General features: G+C 51.3%; 1 protein-coding gene across 1 annotated transcript in view; it reads left to right on the top strand.

The window, feature by feature from the left end:
* Positions 1 to 27015, top strand: part of rapsn (receptor-associated protein of the synapse, 43kD) — a 146675-nt gene that overhangs the window by 21678 nt on the left and 97982 nt on the right. The window lies entirely within an intron of this gene.

Below are 27015 nucleotides of genomic sequence, written 5' to 3'. Positions count from 1 at the left end.
GGGGAGGGTTTGAATTTGGGGGGTGAGGGAGAGGGTTTGAATTTGGGGGGTGAGGGAGAGCGTTTGAATTTGGGGGGTGAGGGAGAGGGTTTGAATTTGGGGGGTGAGGGAGAGGGTTTGAATTTGGGGGGTGAGGGAGAGGGTTTGAATTTGGGGGGTGAGGGAGAGGGTTTGAATTTGGGGGGTGAGGGAGAGGGTTTGAATTTGGGGGGTGAGAGGGGTGCAGAATTTGGGGGGTGAGGGGGGGCAGAATTTGGGGGGTGAGGGAGGGCAGAATCTGGGAGGTGAGTGGGAGGGGCTAAACCTGGGGGGGGGGTGAGGGTGAGGGGCTGAATATGGGGCTTGAGGGGGAGGGGCATGAGGGGGAGGGGCTGAATCTAGGGGTGAGGGGGAGGGGCTGAATCTGGGAGGTGAGGGGGAGGGGCTGAATCTGGGAGGTGAGTGAGAGGGGCTAAATCTGGGAGGTGAGTGAGAGGGGCTAAATCTGTGGGGTGAGGGGGAGGGGCTGATTCTGGGGCTCGAGGCGGAGGGGCTGAATATGGTGGTAAGGATGAGGGTGAGGGGTAGGGGCTGAATCTGGGAGTTGAGGGGGAGGGGCTGAATCTGGGAGTTGAGGGGGAGGGGCTGAACCTGGGAGTTGAGGAGGCGGGGCTGAATCTGGGGGGTGAGGGGGAAGGGCTGAATCTGGAGGGGAAGAGGCTGAAGGGGAAGGGTTGAATCTGAGGGGGAGGTGATGAATCTGGGAGGTGAGGGGGACGGGCTAAATCTGGGGAGGTGAGGGTGAGGGGCTGAATCTGGGGTTGAGGGTAAGGGGCTGAATCTGGGGCTTGAGCGGGAGGGGCTGAATCTGGGGCTTGAGGGGGAGGGGCTGAATCTGGGAGGTGAGGGTGATGGTGAGGGTGTGGGGCTGAATCTGGGAGGTGAGGGTGAGGGTGTGGGGCTGAATCTGGGAGGTGAGGGTGTGGGGCTGAATCTGGGAGGTGAGGGTGTGGGGCTGAATCTGGCAGGTGAGGGTGTGGGGCTGAATCTGGCAGGTGAGGGGGTGGGGCTGAATCTGGCAGGTGAGGGGGTGGGGCTGAATCTGGCAGGTGAGGGGGTGGGGCTGAATCTGGCAGGTGAGGGGGTGGGGCTGAATCTGGCAGGTGAGGGGGTGGGGCTGAATCTGGCAGGTGAGGGGGTGGGGCTGAATCTGGCAGGTGAGGGGGTGGGGCTGAATCTGGCAGGTGAGGGGATGGGGCTGAATCTGGCAGGTGAGGGGGTGGGGCTGAATCTGGCAGGTGAGGGGGTGGGGCTGAATCTGGCAGGTGAGGGGGTGGGGCTGAATCTGGGAGGTGAGGGGGAGGGGCTGAAACTGGGGCTTGAGGGGGAGGGGCTGAATCTGGGGAGGTGAGGGGAAGGGGCAGAATCTGGGGGGAAAGGGGGAGGGGAAAAACAAGGGATGAGGGGAAGTGGCTAAATTTGGGGAATGGGGGGGGGAGGGGAGGGGCTGCATATGGAGAGTGCAGGGGAGGAGACGAATATGGGGGTGAGAGAGAGGCTGAATCTGGGGCTGAGGGGAAGAGCTTAAATTTGGGGGTAAGGGGGAGGGGAAGAATCAGGGGGGTGAGACAGGGGGGCTGAATCTGGGGCTGAGGTTAAATTTCCGGTTAAGGGGGAGGGTCCGAATCTGAGGGGTGAGGGAGGAGGACTGAATCTGGGGGAGTGGGGAGGCGGGAAGGATGTAGGGCCTGAATGTGTGTGAGTTGCTCCAGTGAATCCTGCAGATATAACACACTGCAGACACAGTGCAGTGCGGGAGCAGCTCGATAGTACACACTGCAGACACAGTGCAGTGCGGGAGCAGCTCGATAGTACACACTGCAGACACAGTGCAGTGCGGGAGCAGCTGGATAGTACACACTGCAGACACAGTGCAGGGAGGGAGCAGCTCGATAGTACACACTGCAGACACAGTGCAGGGAGGGAGCAGCTTGATAGTACACACTGCAGACACAGTGCAGTGCAGGAGCAGCTTGATAGTACACACTGCAGACACAGTGCAGTGCAGGAGCAGCTCGATAGTACACACTGCAGACACAGTGCAGTGCGGGAGCAGCTGGATAGTACACACTGCAGACACAGTGCAGGGAGGGAGCAGCTCGATAGTACACACTGCAGACACAGTGCAGGGAGGGAGCAGCTTGATAGTACACACTGCAGACACAGTGAGGGAGCAGCCAGATAGTACACACTGCAGACACAGTGCAGTGCAGGAGCAGCTTGATAGTACACACTGCAGACACAGTGCAGGGAGGGAGCAGCTAGATAGTACACACTGCAGACACAGTGCAGGGAGGGAGCAGCTAGATAGTACACACTGCAGACACAGTGCAGTGCAGGAGCAGCTTGATAGTACACACTGCAGACACAGTGCAGTGCGGGAGCAGCTTGATAGTACACACTGCAGACACAGTGAGGGAGCAGCTAGATAGTACAGCATGCAGTCATAGTGCAGTGAGTGAGCAGTTCAATAGTAAACACTGCAGACACAGTGCAGTGAGGGAGCAGCAGGATAGTACACACAGCAGACACAGTTCAGTGGAGGAGCAGATGGATAGTACACACTGCAGAAAGTGTGAGGGAGCAGCTCGAATTTAAACACTGCAAACAGTGCAGTGTGGGAGCAGCTGGATAGTGCACACTGCAGACACAGTGCAGTGAGGGAGCAGCTGGATAGTGCACACTGCAGACACAGTGCAGTGAGGGAGCAGCTGGATAGTACGCACTGCAGACACAATGCAGTGAGACAGCAGCTTGATAGTACACTCTGAAGGCAGTGCAGTGAGGAAGCAGCTCAATATTACACACTGCAGACACAGTGCATGAGGCAGCCTCTCGATAGTACACACCGCAGACAGTGCAGTGAGGGAGCAGCTCAATAGTACAAACTGCCGATAGTGCAGTGAGGGAGCAGTTCGACAGTACACACAGCATATGTAGTGCAGTGAGGGAGCAGCTGGATAGTACACACTGCATACGCAGTGCAGTGAGGGAGCAGCTGGATAGTACACACTGCAGAAAGTGCAGTGAGGGAGCAGCTGGATAGCACACACTGCAGACACTGAAGTGAGCGAGCAGCTCGATAGTGCACATTGCAGACAGAGTGCAGTGAGGGAGAAGCTCGATAGTACAAACAGCAGACGCATTGCAGTGAGAGGGCAGCTCGATGGTACATACTGCAGACAGAGTGCAGTGAGAGAGCAGCTCGGTAGTTCACACTGTAGACACAGTGCAGATAGGGAGCAGCTGGATTGTACACACTGCAGTCTCAGTGCAGTGAGAGAGCAGATGTATAATACACACGCAGACACAGTACAGTAAGAGAGCAGCTCGATAGTACACACTCTAGACACTGCAGTGAGGGAGCAGCTCGATAGTACACACTGCAGACACAGTGCAGTGAGAGAGCAGCTAGATAGTACACACTGCAGACACTGCATGAGGCAGCCTTACGATAGTACACACTGCAGACACAGTGCAGTGAGGGAGCAGCTCGATAGTACACACTGCAGACACAGTGCTGTGAGGGAGCAGCTTGATAGTACACACTGCAGTGTGGGAGCAGCTTGATAGTACACACTGCCGACAGAGTGCATTGAGGGAGCAGCTAGAAAGTACACACAGCCGGCACAGTGCAGTGAGAGAGTAGCTCGATGGTAAGCACTGTAGGCACAGTGCAGTGAGAGAGCAGCTCAACAGTATACACTGCAGTCACAGTGCAGTGAGAGAGCAGCTCTCTAATACATACTGCAGACGCAGTGCAGAGAGTGAGCAGTTCGATAGTTCACGCTGCAGACGCAGTGCAGTGAGGTAGAAGCTCGATAGCACACACTGCATACACAGGGCAGTGGGGGAGCAGCTAAAAAGTTCACACTGCAGAGACAGTGCAGTGAGATAGCAGCTCGATAGTGCACACTGCAGGCAGTGCAGTGAGGGAACAGATCGATAGTGCACACTGCAGACAGAGTGCATTGCGGGAGCAGCTCGATAGAAACAATGCAGTGAGAGAGCCACTCGATAGTACACACTGCAGACAGTGCAGTGAGGAAGCAGCTAAATATCACACACTGCAGATACAGACCATGAGGTAGCCTCTTGATAATACACAATGCAGACACAGTGCAGTGAAGCAGCAGCACGATAGTACACGCTGCAGACACAGTGCAGTGAGGGAACAGCTGGATAGTACACACTGCTGATAGTGCAGTGAGAGAGCCTTTCGATAGTACACACTGCATACGCAGTGCAGTGAGGGATCAGCTGGATAGTACACAGTGCAGACACATTGCATTGACAGAGCAGATGGATAGTACACACTGCAGACAAAGTGCAGTGAGGAATCAGCTCGATAGTACATACTGCAGATAGTGCAGTGAGCGAGCAGCTCGATAGTACATACTGCAGACAGTGCAGAGAGGGAAAAGGTGGATAGTACACAATGCAGAAACAACGCAGTGAGACAGCTACTCGATAGTACACACTGCAGAAAGTCCAGTGAGGAAGCAGCTCAATATTACACACAGCAGACACAGTGCATGAGGTACCCTCTCGATAGTGCACACTGCAGAAACAGTGCAGTGCGGCTGCAGCACGATACTGCACTGTGTCTGCAGCGTGTACTGAGAGAGCAGTTCGATGGGGCACACTGCAGACACAGTGCAGTGAGGCTGCAGCTAGATAGTACACACTGCAGACATTGCAGTGAGGGAGCAGCTCAATAGTACACACTGCCGATAATGCAGTGAGGGAGCCTTTCGACAGTACACACTGCATACAAAGTGCAGTGACGAGCAGATCAACAGTACACACTGCAGACACAATGCAGTGAGACAGCAGCTTGATAGTACACACTGCAGACAGTGCAGTGAGGGAGCAGCTGGATAGTACACAGTGCAGACACATTGCAGTGAGAGAGCAGCTCGATAGTACACACTGCAAGCACAGTGCAGTGAGGGAGCAGCTGGATAGTACGCACTGCAGACATTGCAGTGAGGGTGCAGCAGGATACTACAAACTGCAGACAAAGGGCAGTGAGGGAGCAGCTCAATAGTACACACTGCCGATAATGCAGTGAGGGAGCCTTTCGACACTACACACTGCATTCGCAGTGCAGTGAGGGAGCAGCTGGGTAGTACAGACTGCAGTCACAGTGCAGTGAGTGAGCAGCTCGATATTACACACTGCAGACAGTGCAGTGAGGAAAAAGCTCGATAGTACACAATGCGGAAACAACATAGTGAGACAGCTACTCGATAGTACGCACTGCAGACATTGCAGTGAGGGAGCAGCCGGATACTACAAACTGCAGACAAAGTGCAGTGAGGGAGCAGCTCAATAATACACATTGCCGATAATGCAGTGAGGGAGCCTTTCGATAGTACACACTGCATACGCAGTGCAGTGAGGGAGCAGCTGGATAGTACACACTGCAGGCACAGTGCACTGAGGGAGCAGCTGGATAGTACACACTGTAGACACTGCAGTGAGGGAGTAGCTGGATACAACAAACTGCAGACAAAGTGCAGTGAGAAACAGCTCAAAAGTATAAACTTGCCGATAGTGCAGTGAGAGAGCAGTTTGATAGTACACACTGCATACAAAGTGCTGTGAGGGAGCAGATTGATAGGCCATACTGCAGACATAGTGAAGTGACAGAGCAGCTCGATAGTTCGCACTGCAGAGACAGCACAGTGAGATAGCAGCTCGATTGTCCATACTACAGACAGTGCAGTGAGGGAAAAGCTCGATAGTACACAATGCAAAAAAAATGCAATGAGAGAGCAACTCTATTGTACATACTGCAGACATTGGAGTAAGGAAGCAGATCAATATTACACACTGCAGACACTGCATGAGGCAGCATTTCGATAGTGCACACTGCAAACACAGTGCAATGAGGGAGCAGCTCGATAGTACACACTGCAGACACAGTGCTGTGAGGGAGCACTCGATAGTACACACTGCAGACAGTGCAGTGAGGGAGCAGCTCGATAGTACACACTGCAGGCACAGTGCTGTGAGGGAGCATCTCGATAGTACACACTGCAGACAGTGCAGTGAGGGAGCCGATAGATAGGACACACTGCAGATACTGCCGTGAGAGAGAAGCTCGACAGTACACACTGCAGACACAATGCAGTGAGACAGCAGCTTGATAGTACACACTGCAGACAGGGTGCATTGAGGGAGCAGCTAGAAAGTACACACAGCCGGCACAGTGCAGTGAGAGAGTAGCTCGATGGTAAGCACTGTAGGCACAGTGCAGTGAGAGAGCAGCTCTCTAATACATACTGCAGACGCAGTGCAGAGAGTGAGCAGTTCGATAGTTCACGCTGCAGACGCAGTGCAGTGAGGTAGAAGCTCGATAGCACACACTGCATACACAGGGCAGTGAGGGAGCAGCTAAAAAGTTCACACTGCAGAGACAGTGCAGTGAAGTAGCAGCTCGATAGTGCACACTGCAGACAGTGCAGTGAGGAAACAGATCGATAGTGCACACTGCAGACAGAGTGCATTGCGGGAGCAGCTCGATAGAAGCAATGCAGTGAGAGAGCCACTCGATAGTACACACTGCAGACAGTGCAGTGAGGAAGCAGCTAAATATTACACACTGCAGACACAGACCACGAGGTAGCCTCTTGATAATACACACTGCAGACACAGTGCAGTGAGGCAGCAGCTCAATATTACACACTGTATACAGTGCAGTGAGGGAGCAGCTGGATAGTACACACTGCCGATAGTGCAGTGAGAGAGCCTTTCGATAGTACAGACTGCATACGCAGTGCAGTGAGGGAGCAGCTGGATAGTACACAGTGCAGACAGAGTGCAGTGAGGAATCAGCTCGATAGGACATACTGCAGATAGTGCAGTGAGGGAAAAGGTGGATAGTACACAATGCAGAAACAACGCAGTGAGACAGCTACTCGATAGCACACACTGCAGAAAGTGCAGTGAGGAAGCAGCTCAATATTACACACAGCAGACACAGTGCATGAGGTACCCTCTCAACAGTGCACACTGCAGGAACAGTGCAGTGCGGCTGCAGCACGATAGTACACACTGCAGACACAGTGCAGTGAGGGTGCAGCAGGATACTACAAACTGCAGACAAAGGGCAGTGAGGTAGCAGCTCAATAGTGCACATTGCCGATAATGCAGTGAGGGAGCCTTTCGAGAGTACACACTGCATACGCAGTGCAGTGAGGGAGCAACTTTGTAGTACACATTGCAGACACAGTGCAGTGAGGGAGCAGCTCGATAGTACACACTGCAGACACAGTGCAGTGACAGAGCAGCTCGACAGTACCGACTGCAGACACAGTGCAGTGAGTCAGTAGCTCGATATTACACACTGCAGACAGTGCAGTGAGGGAAAAGCACGATAGTACGCAAAGCAGCAACAATGCAGTGAGACAGATACTCGATAGTACGCACTGCAGACATAGCAGTGAGCGAGCAGCCGGATACTACAAACTGCAGACAAAGTGCAGTGAGGGAGGAGCTCAATAATACACCCTGCCGATAATGCAGTGAGGGAGCCTTTCGATAGTACACAATGCATACGCAGTGCAGTGAGGGAGCAGCTGGTTAGTACACAGTGCAGACACATTGCGGTGAGGGAGCAGCTCAATAGTACACACTGCAGGCACAGTGCAGTGAGGGAGCAGCTGGATAGTACACACTGCATACAAAGTGCAGTGACAAAGCAGATCGACAGTACACACTACAGACATTGCAGTGAGGGAGCAGCACAATCATAAACGCTGCAGACAGAGTGCTGTGAGGGAGCAGCTAGAAAGTGCACAGAGCAGACACAGTGCAGTGAGTGAGCAGCTCGATGTTAAGCACTGCAGATACAGTGCAATGAGAGAGCAGCTCAATAGTGCACAGTGCAGTGAGTAAGCAGATATATAGTTCACACTGCAGACACAGTGCATTGAGTGTTCTGCTCCATCATTCACACTGCAAGTGCAGTGCAGTGAATGTGCAGCTCGACAGTTCACACTGCAGACACAATGTGAGAGTGCAGCTGGATAGTGCACACTGCAGACACAGTGCAGTGACAGAGCAGGTCGATAGTACACACTGCAGACACAGAGCAGTGAGAGAGCAGATCGATGGTGCACACTGCAGACACAGTGCAGGGACGAAGCAGCTTGATAGTACACACAGCAGACACAGTGCAGTGAGGAAGCAGCTCAATATTACAAACTGCAGACATAATGCATGAGGTGGCCTCTCGATAGTACACACTGCAGACCCAGTGCAGTGAAGTAGCAGCACGTTAGTACAGACTGCAGACACTGTGCAGTGAGGGTTTAGCTTAATAGTACAAACTGCAGACAGTGCACTGAGGGAGCAGCTGGATAGTACACACTGTAGACACTGCAGTGAGGGAGTAGCTGGATACAACAAACTGCAGACAAAGTGCAGTGAGAAATAGCTCAAAAATGCAAACTTGCCGATAGTGCAGTGAGAGAGCAGTTTGATAGTACACACTGCATACAAAGTGCTGTGAGGGAGCAGATTGATAGTACACACTGCAGTCATAGTGAAGTGACAGAGCAGCTCGATAGTTCGCACTGCAGAGACAGCACAGTGAGATAGCAGCTCGATTGTTCATACTACAGACAGGGCAGTGAGGGAAAAGCTCGATAGTACACAATGCAGAAAAAATGCAGTGAGACAGCAGCTCTATTGTACATACTGCAGACAGTGGAGTAAGGAAGCAGATCAATATTACACACTGCAGACACTGCATGAGGCAGCCTTTCGATAGTACACACTGCAGACACAGTGCAATGAGAGAGCAGCTTGATAGTACACACTGCAGACACAGTGCTGTGATGGAGCATCTCGATAGTACACACTGCAGACACAGTGCAGTGAGGAAGCAGCACGACAGTACACGCTGCAGACACTGTGCAGTGAGGGTTTAGCTTAATAGTACAAACTGCAGACAGTGCACTGAGGGAGCAGCTGGATAGTACACACTGTAGACACTGCAGTGAGGGAGTAGCTGGATACAACAAACTGCAGACAAAATGCAGTGAGAAACCGCTCAAAAGTACAAACTTGCCAATAGTGCAGTGAGAGAGCAGATTGATAGTACACACTGCATACAAAGTGCTGTGAGGGAGCAGGTTGATAGTACACACTGCAGACATAGTGAAGTGACAGAGCAGCTCGATAGTTTGCACTGCAGAGACATCGCAGTGAGATAGCAGCTCGATTGTTCATACTACAGACAGTGCAGTGAGGGAAAAGCTCGATAGTACACAATGCAGAAACAATGCAATAAGACTGCCACTCGATCGTACACACTGCAGAAAGTGTAGTGAGGAAGCAGCTCAATATTACACACAGCAGACACAGTGCATGAGGTACCCTTTCGATAGTGCACACTGCAGAAACAGTTCAGTGAGGCTGCAGCACGATAGTACACGCTGCAGACACAGTGCAGTGAGAGAGCAGCTCAATGGTTCACACTGCAGACTCAGTGCCGTGAGAGAGCAGCTGGATAGTACACACTGCAGACATTGCAGTGAAGGTGCAGCAGGATACTACAAACTGCAGACAAAGTGCAGTGAGGGAGCAGCTCATTAGTTCACACTGCCGATAATGCAGTGAGGGAGCCTTTCGATAGTACACACTGCATACGCAGTGCAGTGAGGGAGCAGCTGGAGAGTACACAGTGCAGACACATTGTAGTGAGAGAGCAGCTCGATATTATACACTGCAGAAAGTGCAGTGAGGGAAAAACTGGATATTCCACTCTGCAGACAAAGTACAGTGAGGGATCAGCTCGATAGTACGCACTGCAGATAGTGCAGTGAACGAGCAGCTCAATAGTACACACAGCAGACACAGTGCAGTGAGAGAGCAGCTCGATGGTACACAAAGCAGACACAGTGCAGTGATAGAGCAGCTCGACGTACACACTGCAGACAAAGTGCAGTGAGGGAGCAGCTCAATAATACACACTGCCGGTAATGCAGTGAGGGAGCCTTTCGATAGTACACACTGCATACGCAGTGCAGTGAGGGAGCAGCTGGATATTACACAGTGCAGACACAGTGCAGTGAGCGAGCATCTGGATAGTACACACTGCAGACAGGGTGCATTGAGGGAGCAGCTAGAAAGTACACACAGTCGGCACAGTGCAGTGAGAGAGTAGCTCGATGGTAAGCACTGTAGGCACAGTGCAGTGAGAGAGCAGCTTAACAGTATACACAGCAGATGCAGTGCAGAGAGTGAGCAGTTCAATAGTTCACGCTGCAGACGCAGTGCAGTGAGGTAGAAGCTCGATAGCACACACTGCATACACAGGGCAGTGAGGGAGCAGCTAAAAAGTTCACACTGCAGAGACAGTGCAGTGAGATAGCAGCTCGATAGTGCACACTGCAGGCAGTGCAGTGAGGGAACAGATCGATAGTGCACACTGCAGACAGAGTGCATTGCGGGAGCAGCTCGATAGAAACAATGCAGTGAGAGAGAAACTGGATAGTACACACTGCAGACAGTGCAGTGAGGAAGCAGCTAAATATTACACACTGCAGACACAGACCATGAGGTAGCCTCTTGATAATACACAATGCAGACACAGTGCAGTGAGGCAGCAGCACGATAGTACACGCTGCAGACACAGTGCAGTGAGGGAGCAGCTCAAAATTACACACTGTATACAGTGCAGTGAGGGAGCAGCTGGATAGTACACACTGCCGATAGTGCAGTGAGGGAGCCTTTCGATAGTACAGACTGCATACGCAGTGCAGTGAGGGAGCAGCTGGATAGTACACTGTGCAGACACATTGCATTGAGGGAGCAGGTCGATAGTACACACTGCAGGCACTGTGCAGTGAGGAATCAGCTCGATAGGACATACTGCAGATAGTGCAGTGAGCGAGCAGCTCGATAGTACACACTGCAGACAGTGCAGTGAGGGAAAAGCTCGATAGTACACAATGCAGAAACAATGCAGTGAGACAGCTATTCGATAGTACACACTGCAGAAAGTGCAGTGAGGAAGCAGCTCAATATTACACACAGCAGACACAGTGCATGAGGTACCCTCTCGATAGTGCACACTGCAGAAACAGTGCAGTGCGGCTGCAGCACGATAGTACACGCTGCAGACACAGTGCAGTGAGGGTGCAGCAGGATACTACAAACTGCAGATAAAGGGCAGTGAAATAGCAGCTCAATAGTACACACTGCCGATAATGCAGTGAGGGAGCCTTTCGAGAGTACACACTGCATACGCAGTGCAGTGAGGGAGCAGCTGGGTAGTACACACTGTAGACACAGTGCAGTGACAGAGCAGATCGATTGTACAGACTGCAATCACAGTGTAGTGAGTCAGCAGCTCGATATTACACATTGCAGACAGTGCAGTGAGGGAATAGCTCGATAGTACACAATGCAGAAACAACGCAGGGAGATAGCTACTCGATAGTACGCACTGCAGACATTGCAGTGAGGAAGCAGCCGGATACTACAAACTGCAGACAAAGTGCAGTGAGGGAGGAGCTCAATAATACACGCTGCCGATAATGCAGTGAGGGAGCCTTTAGATGGTACACACTGCATACGCAGTGCAGTGAGGGAGCAGCTGGATAGTACACAGTGCAGACACATTGCGGTGAGGGAGCAGCTCAATAGTACACACTGCAGGCACAGTGCAGTGAGGGAGCAGCTGGATAGTACACACTGCATACAAAGTGCAGTGACAAAGCAGATTGACAGTACACACTACAGACACTGCAGTGAGGGAGCAGCACAATCATAAACACTGCAGACAGAGTGCTGTGAGGGAGCAGCTAGAAAGTGCACAGAGCAGACACAGTGCAGTGAGTGAGCAGCTCGATGTTAAGCACTGCAGATACAGTGCAATGAGAGAGCAGCTCAATAGTGCACAGTGCAGTGAGTAAGCAGATATATAGTTCACACTGCAGACACAGTGCATTGAGTGTTCTGCTCCATCATTCACACTGCAGGCGCAGTGCAGTGAGTGTGCAGCTCGACAGTTCACACTGCAGACACAATGTGAGAGTGCAACTGGATAGTGCACACTGCAGACACAGTGCAGTGACAGAGCAGGTCGATAGTACACACTGCAGACACAGAGCAGTGAGAGAGCAGATCGATGGTGCACACTGCAGACACAGTGCAGGGACGAAGCAGCTTGATAGTACACACAGCAGACACAGTGCAGTGGGGAAGCAGCTCAATATTACAAACTGCAGACATGGTGCATGAGGTGGCCTCTCGATAGTACACACTGCAGACACAGTGCAGTGAGGGAGCAGCACGATAGTACACACTGCAGACACTGTGCAGTGAGGGTTTAGCTTAATAGTACAAACTGCAGACAGTGCACTGAGGGAGCAGCTGGATAGTACACACTGTAGACACTGCAGTGAGGGAGTAGCTGGATACAACAAACTGCAGACAAAGTGCAGTGAGAAACAGCTCAAAAGTACAAACTTGCCAATAGTGCAGTGAGAGAGCAGTTTGATAGTACACACTGCAGACATAGTGAAGTGACAGAGCAGCTCGATAGTTCGTACTGCAGAGACAGCGCAGTGAGATAGCAGCTCGATTGTTCATACTACAGACAGTGCAGTGAGGGAAAAGCTCGATAGTACACAATGCAGAAACAATGCAATAAGACTGCCACTCGATCGTACACACTGCAGAAAGTGTAGTGAGGAAGCAGCTCAATATTACACACAGCAGACACAGTGCATGAGGTACCCTCTCGATAGTGCACACTGCAGAAACAGTGCAGTGAGGCTGCAGCACGATAGTACACGCTGCAGACACAGTGCAGTGAAAGAGCAACTCACTGGTTCACACTGCAGACTCAGTGCAGTGAGGGATCAGCTCGATAGTACACACAGCAGACACATAGCAGTGAGAGAGCAGCTCGATGGTACACAAAGCAGACACATTGCAGCGAGAGAGCAGCTCGACGTACACACTGCAGACAAAGTGTAGTGAGGGAGCAGCTCAATAGTACACACTGCCGGTAATGCAGTGACGGAGCCTTTCGACAGTACACACTGCATACGCAGTGCAGTGAGGGAGCAGCTGGATATTACACAGTGCAGACACAGTGCAGTTAACGAGCATCTGGATAGTACACACTGCAGACAGAGTGCAGTGATGGTGCAGCTCGATCGTACACACAGCAGACACATTGCAGTGAGAGAGCAGCTCCCTGGTACATATAGCAGACACAGTGCAATGAGAGAGCAGCTCGATAGTACACACTGCAGGCACAGTGCAGTGAGGGATCAGCTCGATAGTACACACTGCAGATAGTGCAGTGAGCGAGCAGCTGGATAGTACACACAGCAGACACATTGCAGTGAGAGAGCAGCTCGATGGTACACAAAGCAGACACAGTGCAGTGAGAGAGCAGCTCGATAGTACACACTGCAGACAAAGTGCAGTGAGGGAGCAGCCTAATAGCACACACTGCCGATAATGCAGTGAGGGAGCCTTTCGATAGTACACACTGCATACGCAGTGCAGTGAGGGAGCAGCTTGATAGTACACACTGCAGGCACAGGGCAGTGAGGGAACATCTGGATAGTACACACTGAAGACAGAGTGCAGTGATGGAGCAGCTCGATAGTACACACAGCAGACACATTGCAGTGAGAGAGCAGCTAGCTGGTACACATAGCAGAAACAGCGCAGTGAGAGAGCAGCTCGATAGTACACACTGCAGAAACAGCGCAGTGAGAGAGCAGCTCAATAGCGCACACTGCCGATAATGCAGTGAGGGAGCCTTTCGATAGTACACACTGCATACACAGTGCAGTGAGGGAGCAGCTGGATATTACACACTGCGGACACATTGCAAGGGAGCAGCTCGATAGTACACACTGCAGGCACAATGCAGTGAGAGAGCAGCTCTCTGGTACACATAGCAGACACAGTGCAGTGACAGAGCAGCTCGATAGTACACGTTGCAGACAATGTGCAGTGAGGGAGCAGCTGGATAGTACACACTGCAGACACTGCAGTGAGGGATGAGCTCAATCGTATACGCTGCAGACAGAGTGCAGTGAGGGAGCAGCTAGAAAGTGAACAGAGCAGACATAGTGCAGTGAGAGAGCACCTCGATGTTCAGCAATGCAGATACAGTGCAGTCAGAGAGCAGCTCAATAGTACACAGCGCAGTGAGTAAGCAGATCCATAGTTCACACTGCAGACTCAGTGCAGTGAGAGAGCAGCTGGATAGTACACACTGCAGACATTGCAGTGAGGGAGCAGCAGGATACCTCAAACTGCAGTCAAAGTGCAGTGACAGAGCAGCTCAATAGTACACACTGCCGATAATGCAGTGAGGGAGCCCTTCGACAGTACACACTGCATACAAAGTGCAGTGACGAGCAGATCAACAGTACACACTGCAGACACAATGCAGTGAGACAGCAGCTTGATAGTACACACTGCAGACAGTGCAGTGAGGGAGCAGCTGGATAGTACACAGTGCAGACACATTGCAGTGAGAGAGCAGCTCGATAGTACACACTGCAGAAAGTGCAGTGAGGGATCAGCTCGATAGTACACACTGCAGAAAGTGCAGTGAGCGAGCAGCTCGATAGTACACACTGCATACAAAGTGCAGTGACAGAGCAGATCAACAGTACACACTGCAGACACATTGCAGTGAGACAGCAGCTTGATAGTACACACTGCAGACAGGGTGCATTGAGGGAGCAGCTAGAATGTACACACAGCCGGCACAGTGCAGTGAGAGAGTAGCTCAATGGTAAGCACTGTAGGCACAGTGCAGTGAGAGAGCAGCTTAATAGTATACACTGCAGTCACAGTGCAGTGAGAGTGCAGCTCTCTAATACATACTGCAGACGCAGTGCAGAGAGTGAGCAGTTCAATAGTTCACGCTGCAGACGCAGTGCAGTGAGGTAGAAGCTCGATAGCACACACAGCATACACAGGGCAGTGAGGGAGCAGCTAAAAAGTTCACACTGCAGAGACAGTGCAGTGAGGTAGCAGCTCGATAGTTCATACTGCAGGCAGTGCAGTGAGGAAACAGATCGATAGTGCACACTGCAGACAGAGTGCATTGCGGGAGCAGCTCGATAGAAACAATGCAGTGAGAGAGCCACTCGATAGTACACACTGCAGACAGTGCAGTGAGGAAGCAGCTAAATATTACACACTGCAGACACAGACCATGAGGTAGCCTCTTGATAATACATGCTTAGACACAGTGCAGTGAGGCAGCAGCACGATAGTACACACTGCAGACACAGTGCAGTGAGGGAGCAGCTGGATAGTACACACTGCCGATAATGCAGTGAGAGAGCCTTTCGATAGTACAGACTGCATACGCAGTGCAGTGAGGGAGCAGCTGGATAGTACACAGTGCAGACACATTGCACTGAGGGAGCAGGTCGATAGTACACACTGCAGGCACAGTGCAGTGACAGAGCAGATCGATAGTACACACTGCAGACAGTGCAGTGAGCGAGCAGCTCAATAGTACACACTGCAGACAGTGCAGTGAGGGAAAAGGTGGATAGTACACAATGCAGAAACAACGCAGTGAGACAGCTACTCGATAGTACACACTGCAGAAAGTGCAGTGAGGAAGCAGCTCAATATTACACACAGCAGACACAGTGCATGAGGTACCCTCTCTATAGTGCACACTGGAATAACAGTGCAGTGCAGCTGCAGCACGATAGTACACGCTGCAGACACAGTGCCGTGACAGAGCAGTTCGATGGTGCACACTGCAGACATTGCAGTGAGGGTGCAGCAGGATACTACAAACTGCAGACAAAGGGCAGTGAGGTAGAAGCTCAGTAGTACACTGCCAATAATGCAGTGAGGGAGCCTTTCGATAGTATACACTGCACACGCAGTGCAGTGAGGGAGCAGCTGGGTAGTACACACTGCAGACACAGTGCAGTGAGGGAGCAGCTCGACTGTACACACTACAGAAACAGTGCAGTGACAGAGCAGCTTGACAGTACAGACTGCAGTCACAGTGCAGTGAGTGAGCAGCTCGATATTACACACTGCAGACAGTGCAGTGAGGGAAAAGCTCGATAGTACACAATGCAGCAGCAATGCAGTGAGACAGCTACTCGATAGTACGCACCGCCGACATTGCAGTGAGGGAGCAGCCGGATACTACAAACTGCAGACAAAGTGCAGTGAGGGAGCAGCTCAATAATACACACTGCCGATAATGCAGTGAGGGAGCCTTTCGATAGTACACACTGCATACACATTGCAGTGAGGGAGCAGCTCAATAGTTCACCCTGCAGGCGCAGTGCAGTGAGGGAGCAGCTGGATAGCACACACTGCATACAAAGTGCAGTGACAAAGCAGATCGACAGTACACACTACAGACACTGCAGTGAGGGAGCAGCTCAATTATAAACGCTGCAGACAGAGTGCTGTGAGGGAGCAGCTAGAAAGTGTACAGAGCAGACACAGTGCAGTGAGAGAGCAGCTCGATATTAAGCACTGCAGATACAGTGCAGTGAGAGAGCAGCTGAATAGTACACAGTGCAGTGAGTAAGCAGATGCATAGTTCACACAGCAGAAGCAGTGCAGTGAGTGTGCAGCTCGACAGTTCACACTGCAGACACAATGTGAGAGTGCAGCTGGATAGTGCACACTGCAGACACAGTGCAGTGAGGGAGCAGCTCGATTGTGCACACTGCAGACACAGTGCAGGGACGAAGCAGCTTGATAGTACACACAGCAGACAGTGCAGTGAGGAAGCAACTCAATATTACAAACTGCAGACATAGTGCATGAGGTGGCCTCTCGATAGTGCACACTGCAGACACAATGTGAGAGTGCAGCTCAATAGTACACGCTGCAGACACTGTGCAGTGAGGGTTTAACTCAATAGCACACACTGCAGACACAGTGCAGTGAGGGAGCAGCTGGATAGTACACACTATAGACACTGCAGTGAGGGAGTAGCTGGATACAACAAACTGCAGACAAAGTGCAGTGAGAAACACCTCAAACGTACAAACTTGCCAATAGTGCAGTGAGAGAGCAGTTTGATAGCACACACTGCATACAAAGTGCTGTGAGGGAGCAGGTTGATAGTACACACTGCAGATATAGTGAAGTGACAGAGCAGCTCGATAGTTCGCACTGCAGAGACAGCGCAGTGAGATAGAAGCTCGATTGTCCATACTACAGACAGTGCAGTGAGGGAAAAGCTCGATAGTACACAATGCAGAAACAATGCAATAAGGCTGCCACTCGATCGTACACACTGCAGAAAGTGCAGTGAGGAAGCAGCTCAATATTACACACAGCAGGCACAGTGCATGAGGTACCCTTTCGATAGTGCACACTGCAGAAACAGTGCAGTGAGGCTGCAGCACGATAGTACACGCTGCAGACACAGTGCAGTGAGAGAGCAGCTCAATGGTTCACACTGCAGACTCAGTGCATTGAGAGAGCAGCTGGATAGTACACACTGCATACATTGCAGTGAGGGAGCAGCAGGATAATTCAAACTGCAGACAAAGTGCAGTGAGGGAGCAGCTCAATAGTACACACTGCCAACAATGCAGTAGGGGAGCCTTTCAATAGTACACACTGCATACGCAGTGCAGTGAGGGAGCAGCTGGATAGTACACAGTGCAGGCACTTTGCAGTGAGAGAGCAGCTCGATATTATACACTGCAGAAAGTGCAGTGAGGGAAAAACTGGATATTCCATTCTGCAGACAAAGTGCAGTGAGGGATCAGCTCTATAGTACGCACTTCCCTTAGTTCAGTGAGCGAGCATTTCGATAGTACACACAGCAGACGCATTGCAGTGAGAGAGCAGCTCCCTGGTACACATAGCAGACACAGTGCAATGAGAGAGCAGCTCGATAGTACACACTGCAGGCACAGTGCAGTGAGAGAGCAGCTCGATGGTACACAAAGCAGACACAGTGCAGTGAGAGAGCAGCTCGATAGTACACACTGCAGACAAAGTGCAGTGAGGGAGCAGCCTAATAGCGCACACTGCCGATAATGCAGTGAGGGAGCCTTTCGATAGTACACACTGCATACGCAGTGCAGTGAGGGAGCAGCTTGATAGTACACACTGCAGGCACAGGGCAGTGAGGGAACAACTGGATAGTACACACTGAAGACAGAGTGCAGTGATGGAGCAGCTCGATAGTACACACAGCAGACACATTGCAGTGAGAGAGCAGCTAGCTGGTACACATAGCAGAAACAGCGCAGTGATGGAGCAGCTCGATAGTACACACAGCAGACACATTGCAGTGAGAGAGCAGCTAGCTGGTACACATAGCAGAAACAGCGCAGTGAGAGAGCAGCTCGATAGTACACACTGCAGACACATTGCAGTGAGAGAGCAGCTCGATAGTACACACTGCAGAAACAGCGCAGTGAGAGAGCAGCTCAATAGTACACACTGCCGATAATGCAGTGAGGGAGCCTTTCGATAGTACACACTGCATACACAGTGCAGTGAGGGAGCAGCTGGATATTACACACTGCGGACACATTGCAGGGGAGCAGCTCGATAGTACACACTGCAGGCACAATGCAGTGAGAGAGCAGCTCGCTGGTACACATAGCAGACACAGTGTAGTGACAGAGCAGCTCGATAGTACACGCTGCAGACAATGTGTAGTGAGGGAGCAGCTGGATAGTACACACTGCAGACACTGCAGTGAGGGATGAGCTCAATTGTATAAGCTGCAGACAGAGTGCAGTGAGGGAGCAGCTAGAAAGTGAACAGAGCAGACACAGTGCAGTGAGAGAGCACCTCGATGTTCAGCAATGCAGATACAGTGCAGTCAGAGAGCAGCTCAATAGTAAACAGCGCAGTGAGTAAGCAGATCCATAGTTCACACTGCAGACTCATTGCAGTGAGAGAGCAGCTGGATAGTACACACTGCAGACATTGCAGTGAGGGAGCAGCAGAATACTACAAACTGCAGTCAAAGTGCAGTGTGGGGCAGCTCAATAGTACACACTGCCGATAATGCAGTGAGGGAGCCTTTCGACAGTTCACACTGCATACAAAGTGCAGTGACAGAGCAGATCAACAGTACACACTGCAGACACAATGCAGTGAGACAGCAGCTTGATAGTACACACTGCAGACAGTGCAGTGAGGGAGCAGCTGGATAGTACACAGTGCAGACACATTGCAGTGAGAGAGCAGCTCAATAGTACACACTGCAGATAGTGCAGTGAGCGAGCAGCTCGATAGTACACACTGCATACAAAGTGCAGTGACAGAGCAGATCAACAGTACACACTGCAGACACAGTACAGTGAGACAGCAGCTTGATAGTACACACTGCAGACAGGGTGCATTGAGGGAGCAGCTAGAAAGTACACACAGCCGGCACAGTGCAGTGAGAGTGTAGCTCGATGGTAAGCACTGTAGGCACAGTGCAGTGAGAGAGCAGCTTAACAGTATACACTGCAGTCACAGTGCAGTGAGAGAGCAGCTCTCTAATACATACTGCAGACGCAGTGCAGAGATTGAGCAATTCAATAGTTCACGCTGCAGACGCAGTGCAGTGAGGTAGAAGCTCGATAGCACACACTGCATACACAGGGCAGTGAGGGAGCAGCTAAAAAGTTCACACTGCAGAGACAGTGCAGTGAGGTAGCAGCTCGAAAGTGCACACTGCAGACATTGCAGTGAGGGAACAGATCGATAGTGCACACTGCAGACAGAGTGCATTGCGGGAGCAGCTCGATAGAGACAATGCAGTGAGAGAGAAACTGGATAGTACACAATGCAGACAGTGCAGTGAGGAAGCAGCTAAATATTACACACTGCAGACACAGACCATGAGGTAGCCTCTTGATAATACACAATGCAGACACAGTGTAGTGAGGCAGCAGCACGAAAGTACACGCTGCAGACACAGTGCAGTGAGGGAGCAGCTCAAAATTACACACTGTATACAGTGCAGTGAGGGAGCAGCTGGATAGTACACACTGCTGATAGTGCAGTGAGAGAGCCTTTCGATAGTACAGACTGCATACGCAGTGCAGTGAGAGAGCAGCTGGATAGTACACAGTGCAGACACATTGCATTGAGGGATCAGTTCGATAGTACACACTGCAGGCACAGTGCAGTGACAGAGCAGATCAATAGTACACACTGCAGACAGTGCAGTGAGGGAAAAGCTCGATAGTGCACAATGCAGAAACAGTGCAATAAGACGGGCACTCGATCGTACACACTGCAGAAAGTGCAGTGAGGAAGCAGCTCAATATTACACACAGCAGACACAGTGCATGAGGTACCCTCTCGATAGTGCACACTGCAGAAACAGTGCAGTGAGGCTGCAGCACGATAGTACACGCTGCAGACACAGTGCCGTGACAGAGCAGTTTGATGCTGCACGCTGCAGACACAGTGCAGTGAGGGTGCAGCAGGATACTACAAACTGCAGACAAAGGGCAGTGAGGTAGAAGCTCAATAGTACACTGCCGATAATGCAGTGAGGGAGCCTTTCGATAGCATACACTGCACACGCAGTGCAGTGAGGGAGCAGCTGGGTAGTACACACTGCATACGCAGTGCAGTGAGGGAGCAGCTGGATAATACACAGTGCAGACACATTGCGGTGAGGGAGCAGCTCAATAGTACAGACTGCAGGCACAGTGCAGTGAGGGAGCAGCTGGATAGTACACACTGCATACAAAGTGCAGTGACAGAGCAGATCGACAGTACACACTGCAGACACAGTGCAGTGAGGGAGAAGCTCGATTGTGCACACTGCAGACACAGTGCAGTGACGGAGCAGCTTGATAGTACACACAGCAGACACAGTGCAGTGAGAGAGCAGCTCAATATTACAAACTGCAGACATAGTGCATGAGGTGGCCTCTTGATAGTGCACACTGCAGACACAGTGCAGTGAGGGAGCAACACGATAGTACACGCTGCAGACACTGTGCAGTGAGGGATTAACTCAATAGTACAAACCGCAGACAGAGCACTGAGGGAGCAGCTGGATAGTACACACTATAGACACTGCAGTGAGGGAGTAGCTGGATACAACAAACTGCAGACAAAGTGCAGTGAGAAACACCTCAAACGTACAAACTTGCCGATAGTGCAGTGAGAGAGAGTAGTTTGATAGTACACACTGCATACAAAGTGCTGTGAGGGAGCAGGTTGATAGTACACACTGCAGACATAAGTGAAGTGACAGAGCAGCTCGATAGTTCGTACTGCAGAGACAGCGCAGTGAGATAGAAGCTCGATTGTTCATACTACAGACAGTGCAGTGAGGGAAAAGCTCGATAGTACACAATGCAGAAACAATGCAATAAGACTGCCACTCGATCGTACACACTGCAGAAAGTGCAGTGAGGAAGCAGCTCAATATTACACACAGCAGACACAGTGCATGAGGTACCCTTTCGATAGTGCACACTGCAGAAACAGTGCAGTGAGGCTGCAGCACGATAGTACACGCTGCAGACACAGTGCAGTGAGAGAGCAGCTCAATGGTTCACACTGCAGACTCAGTGCCGTGAGAGAGCAGCTGGATAGTACACACTGCAGACATTGCAGTGAGGGAGCAGCAGGATAATTCAAACTGCAGACAAAGTGCAGTGAGGGAGCAGCTCAATAGTACACACTGCCGATAATGCAGTGAGGGAGCCTTTCGATAGTACACACTGCATACGCAGTGCATTGAGGGAGCAGCTGGATAGTACACAGTGCAGACACTTTGCAGTGAGAGAGCAGCTCGATATTATACACTGCAGAAAGTGCAGTGAGGGAAAAACTGGATATTCCACTCTGCAGACAAAGTGCAGTGAGGGATCAGCTCGATAGTACGCACTTCCCTTAGTTCAGTTAGCGAGCATTTCGATAGTACACACAGCAGACACATTGCAGTGAGAGAGCAGCTCGATGGTACACAAAGCAGACACAGTGCAGTGAAAGAGCAGCTCGATAGTACACACTGCAGACAAAGTGCAGTGAGGGATCAGCTCGATAGTACACACTGCAGATAGTGCAGTGAGCGAGCAGCTGGATAGTACACACAGCAGACACATTGCAGTGAGAGAGCAGCTCGATGGTACACAAAGCAGACACAGTGCAGTGAGAGAGCAGCTCGATAGTACACACTGCAGACACAGTACAGTGAGAGAGCAGCTCGATAGTACACACAGCAGACACAGTGCAGTAAGAGGGCAGTTCCATCGTACACACAGCAGATGCATTGCAGTGAGAGAGCAGCTCCCTGGCACACATAGCAGACACAGTGCAATGAGAGAGCAGCTCGATAGTACACACTGCAGGCACAGTGCAGTGAGGGATCAGCTCGATAGTACGCACTGCAGATAGTGCAGTGAGCGAGCAGCTGGATAGTACACACAGCAGACACATTGCAGTGAGAGAGCAGCTCGATAGTACACACTGCAGACAAATTGCAGTGAGGGAGCAGCCTAATAGCGCACACTGTCGATAATGCAGTGAGGGAGCCTTTCGATAGTACACACTGCATAAGCAGTGCAGTGAGGGAGCAGCTTGATAGTACACACTGCAGTCACAGGGCAGTGAGGGAACAACTGGATAGTACACACTGAAGACAGAGTGCAGTGATGGAGCAGCTCGATAGTACACACAGCAGACACATTGCAATGAGAGAGCAGCTAGCTGGTACACATAGCAGAAACAGTGCAGTGAGAGAGCATCTCAATAGTACACACTGCAGACAAAGTACAGTGAGGGAGCAGCTTGATAGTACACACTGCAGAAACAGCGCAGTGAGAGAGCAGCTCAATAGCACACACTGCCGATAATGCAGTGAGGGAGCCTTTCGATAGTACACACTGCATACACAGTGCAGTGAGGGAGCAGCTGGATATTACACACTGTGGACACATTGCAAGAGAGCAGCTCGATAGGACACACTGCAGGCACAATGCAGTGAGAGAGCAGCTTGCTGGTACACATAGCAGACACAGTGCAGTGACAGAGCAGCTCGATAGTACACGCTGCAGACAATGTGTAGTGAGGGAGCAGCTGGATAGTACACACTGCAGACACTGCAGTGAGGGATGAGCTCAATTGTATACGCTGCAGACAGAGTGCAGTGAGGGAGCAGCTAGAAAGTGAACAGAGCAGACACAGTGCAGTGAGAGAGCACCTCGATGTTCAGCAATGCAGATACAGTGCAGTCAGAGAGCAGCTTAATAGTAAACAGCGCAGTGAGTAAGCAGATCCATAGTTCACACTGCAGACTCAGTGCAGTGAGAGAGCAGCTGGATAGTACACACTGCAGACATTGCAGTGAGGGAGCAGCAGGATACTACAAACTGCAGTCAAAGTGCAGTGTGGAGCAGCTCAATAGTACGCACTTCCCTTAGTTCAGTGAGCGAGCATTTCGATAGTACACACAGCAGACACATTGCAGTGAGAGAGCAGCTAGCTGGTACACATAGCAGAAACAGCGCAGTGAGAGAGCAGCTCAATAGTACACACTGCAGTCAAAGTGCAGTGAGGGAGCAGCTCAATAGCACACACTACCGATAATGCAGTGAGGGAGCCTTTCGATAGTACACACTGCATACGCAGTGCAGTGAGGGAGCAGCTTGATAGTACACACTGCAGGCACAGGGCAGTGAGGGAACATCTGGATAGTACACACTGAAGACAGAGTGCAGTGATGGAGCAGCTCGATAGTACACATAGCAGAAACAGCGCAGTGAGAGAGCAGCTCAGTAGTACACACTGCAGACAAAGTGCAGTGAGGGAGCAGCTCAATAGCACACACTGCAGATAGTGCAGTGAGGGAGCCTTTCGATAGTACACACTGCATACACAGTGCAGTGAGGGAGCAGCTGGATATTACACACTGCGGACACATTGCAAGGGAGCAGCTCGATAGTACACACTGCAGGCACAATGCAGTAAGAGAGCAGCTCGCTGGTACACATAGCAGACACAGTGCAGTGACAGAGCAGCTCGATAGTACACGCTGCAGACAATGTGTAGTGAGGGAGCAGCTGGATAGTACACACTGCAGACACTGCAGTGAGGAATGAGCTCAGTCGTATACGCTGCAGACAGAGTGCAGTGAGGGAGCAGCTAGAAAGTGAACAGAGCAGACACAGTGCATGAGAGAGCACCTCGATGTTCAGCAATGCAGATACAGTGCAGTCAGAGAGCAGCTCAATAGTACACAGCGCAGTGAGTAAGCAGATCCATAGTTCACACTGCAGACTCAGTGCAGTGAGAGAGCAGCTGGATACTACAAACTACAGTCAAAGTGCAGTGAGGGAGCAGCTCAATAGTACACATTGCCGATAATGCAGTGAGGGAGCCTTTTGACAGTTCACACTGCATACAAAGTGCAGTGACAGAGCAGATCAACAGTACACACTGCAGACACAATGCAGTGAGACAGCAGCTTGATAGTACACACTGCAGACAGTGCAGTGAGGGAGCAGCTGGATAGTACACAGTGCAGACACATTGCAGTGAGAGAGCAGCTTGATAGTGCACACTGCAGACAGAGTGCAGTGCGGCTGCAGCACGATAGTACACACTGCAGACACAGTGCAGTGAGGGAGCAGCTCGAAATTACACACTGCAGACACAGAGCAGTGAGAGAGAAGCTCAATTGTGCACACAGCAGACGCAGTGCAGTGTGTGCAGCTCGACAGTTCACACTGCAGACACAATGTGAGAGTGCAGCTCGATAGTACACACTGCAGACACAGTGCAGTGAGAGTGCAGCTCGATAGTGCAACTGCAGACACATTGCAGTGAGAGTGCAGCTCGATAGTGCACACTGCAGACACAGTGCAGTGAGAGTGCAGCTCGATAGTGCTGTGATGCTGCATTGGAAAGTACACACTGCAGAGACAATGCAGTGAGACAGCAGCTCGAGAGTACACAATGCCGACTGAGTGCATTGAGGGAGCAGCTAGAAGGTACATGCAGCTGGCATAGTGCAGTGAGAGAGCAGCTCAATGGCCAACACTGCAGACAGTGCAGTGAGAGAGCAGCTCAATGGCAAACACTGCAGTCACAGTGCAGTGAGAGAGCAGCTCAATAGTATACACTGTAGACACAGTGCAGTGCGAGTGCAGAACTTTAGTTCATGCTGCAGGCATACTGCAATGAGGGAGAAGCTAGAAAGTACACGCAACAGGCATAGTGCTGTGCGAGAGCAGCTCGATGGTAAGCACTGCAGACAGTGCAGTCAGAGAGCAGCTCAGTAGTATACACTGCAGACACAGGGCAGTGAGAGAGCAGCTCAAAAGAATACACTGCAGTCACAGTGAAGTGAGAGAGCAGCTCGATAGTACCGGCTGCAGACACAGTGTAGTAAGGGAGCAGCTAGAATGTACACACAGCAGGTATAGTGCTGTGAGAGAGCAGCTCGATGGTAAGCAGTGCAGACACAGTGCAGTGAGAGAGCAGCTCAAAAGAATACACTGCAGTCACAGTGAAGTGAGGGATCAGCTCAATAGTACACACTGCAGACAGTGCACTGAGGGAGCAACTGGATAGTACACAGAGTAGACACTGCGGTGTGGGATTAGCTGGATACTACAAACTGCAGACAAAGTGCAGTGAGGGAGCAGCTCAAAGGTAAAAACTGCCGACAGTGCAGTGAGGGAGCAGTTCGATAGTACACACTGCAGACACCTTGCAGTGACGGAGCAGCTCGAAAGGACACATTGCAGGCACAGTGCAGTGAGAGAGCAGTTCGATAGTGCACACTGCAGACAGAGTGCAGTGAGGGAGCAGCTCGATAGTACACACTGCAAAAACAGTGCAGTGAGGAAGCAGCTCAATATTACAAACTGCAGACATAGTGCATGCGGTGGAAGCTCGATAGTACACACTGCAGACACAGTGCAGTGAGTGAGCAGTTCGATAATACACACTGCATACACAAAGCAGTGAGACAGCAGCTCGCTCGTACACACTGCAGACAGTGCAGTAAGGAAGCAGCTCAATATTACACGCAGCCGACACAGTGCATGAGTTAGGCTCTCGATAGTACACACTGCAGACACAGTGCAGTGAGGGAGCAGCTCGATAGTACACACTGCAGACACCTTGCAGTGACGGAGCAGCTCGAAAGGACACACTGCAGACACAGTGCAGTGAGAGAGCAGTTCGATGGTGCACACTGCAGACAGAGTGCAGTGAGGGAGCAGCTCGATAGTATACACTGCAGACACAGTGCAGTGAGGAAGCAGCTCAATATTACAAACTGCAGACATAGTGCAGTGAGGGAGCAGCTCGATAGTACACACTGCAGACAGTGCAGTAAGGAAGCAGCTCAATAATACATGTTGCAGATACAGTGCATGAGTTAGCCTCTCGATAGGACGCACTGCAGACAGTGCAGTGAGGGAGCAGATGGATAGTACAGGCTGCAGACACAGTGCAGTGAGGGAGCAGCTCGATTGTACACACTGTGGACATAGTGCTGTGATGCAGCAGCTGGAAAGTACAAACTGCAGACACAATGCAGTGAGACAGCAGCTCGATAGTACACACTGCAATCACAGTGCAGTACGAGAGCAGCACGATGGTTCATGCTGCAGGGGCAGTGCTGTGAGGGAGAAGCCAGAAAGTACACGCAGCCTGCATAGAGCAGTGAGGGAGCAGCTCGATAGTACACACTGCAGACAGAGTGCAGTGAGACAGTAGCTCGATTAAACACTGCAGACAGAGTGCAGTGAGTGAGCAGCTAGAAGGTTAGCACAGCAGACACAGTGCAGTGAAAGAGCAGCTCGATAGTACACACTGCAGGCACAGTGCAATGAGGGATCAGGTCGATAGTACGCACTGCAGACAAAGTGCAGTGAGGTAGCAGCCTAATAGTGCACACTGCCGATAATGCAGTGAGGGAGCCTTTTGATAGTACACACTGCATACGCAGTGCAGTGAGGGAGCAGCTGGATAGTACACACT

This window comes from Cetorhinus maximus, chromosome 9, assembly GCF_964194155.1.
Source record: "Cetorhinus maximus chromosome 9, sCetMax3.hap1.1, whole genome shotgun sequence".
NCBI lineage: Eukaryota > Metazoa > Chordata > Chondrichthyes > Lamniformes > Cetorhinidae > Cetorhinus > Cetorhinus maximus.
The sequence above is the reverse complement of the archived record's forward strand: the minus strand, read 5'-3'. Positions and strand labels throughout refer to the sequence as shown.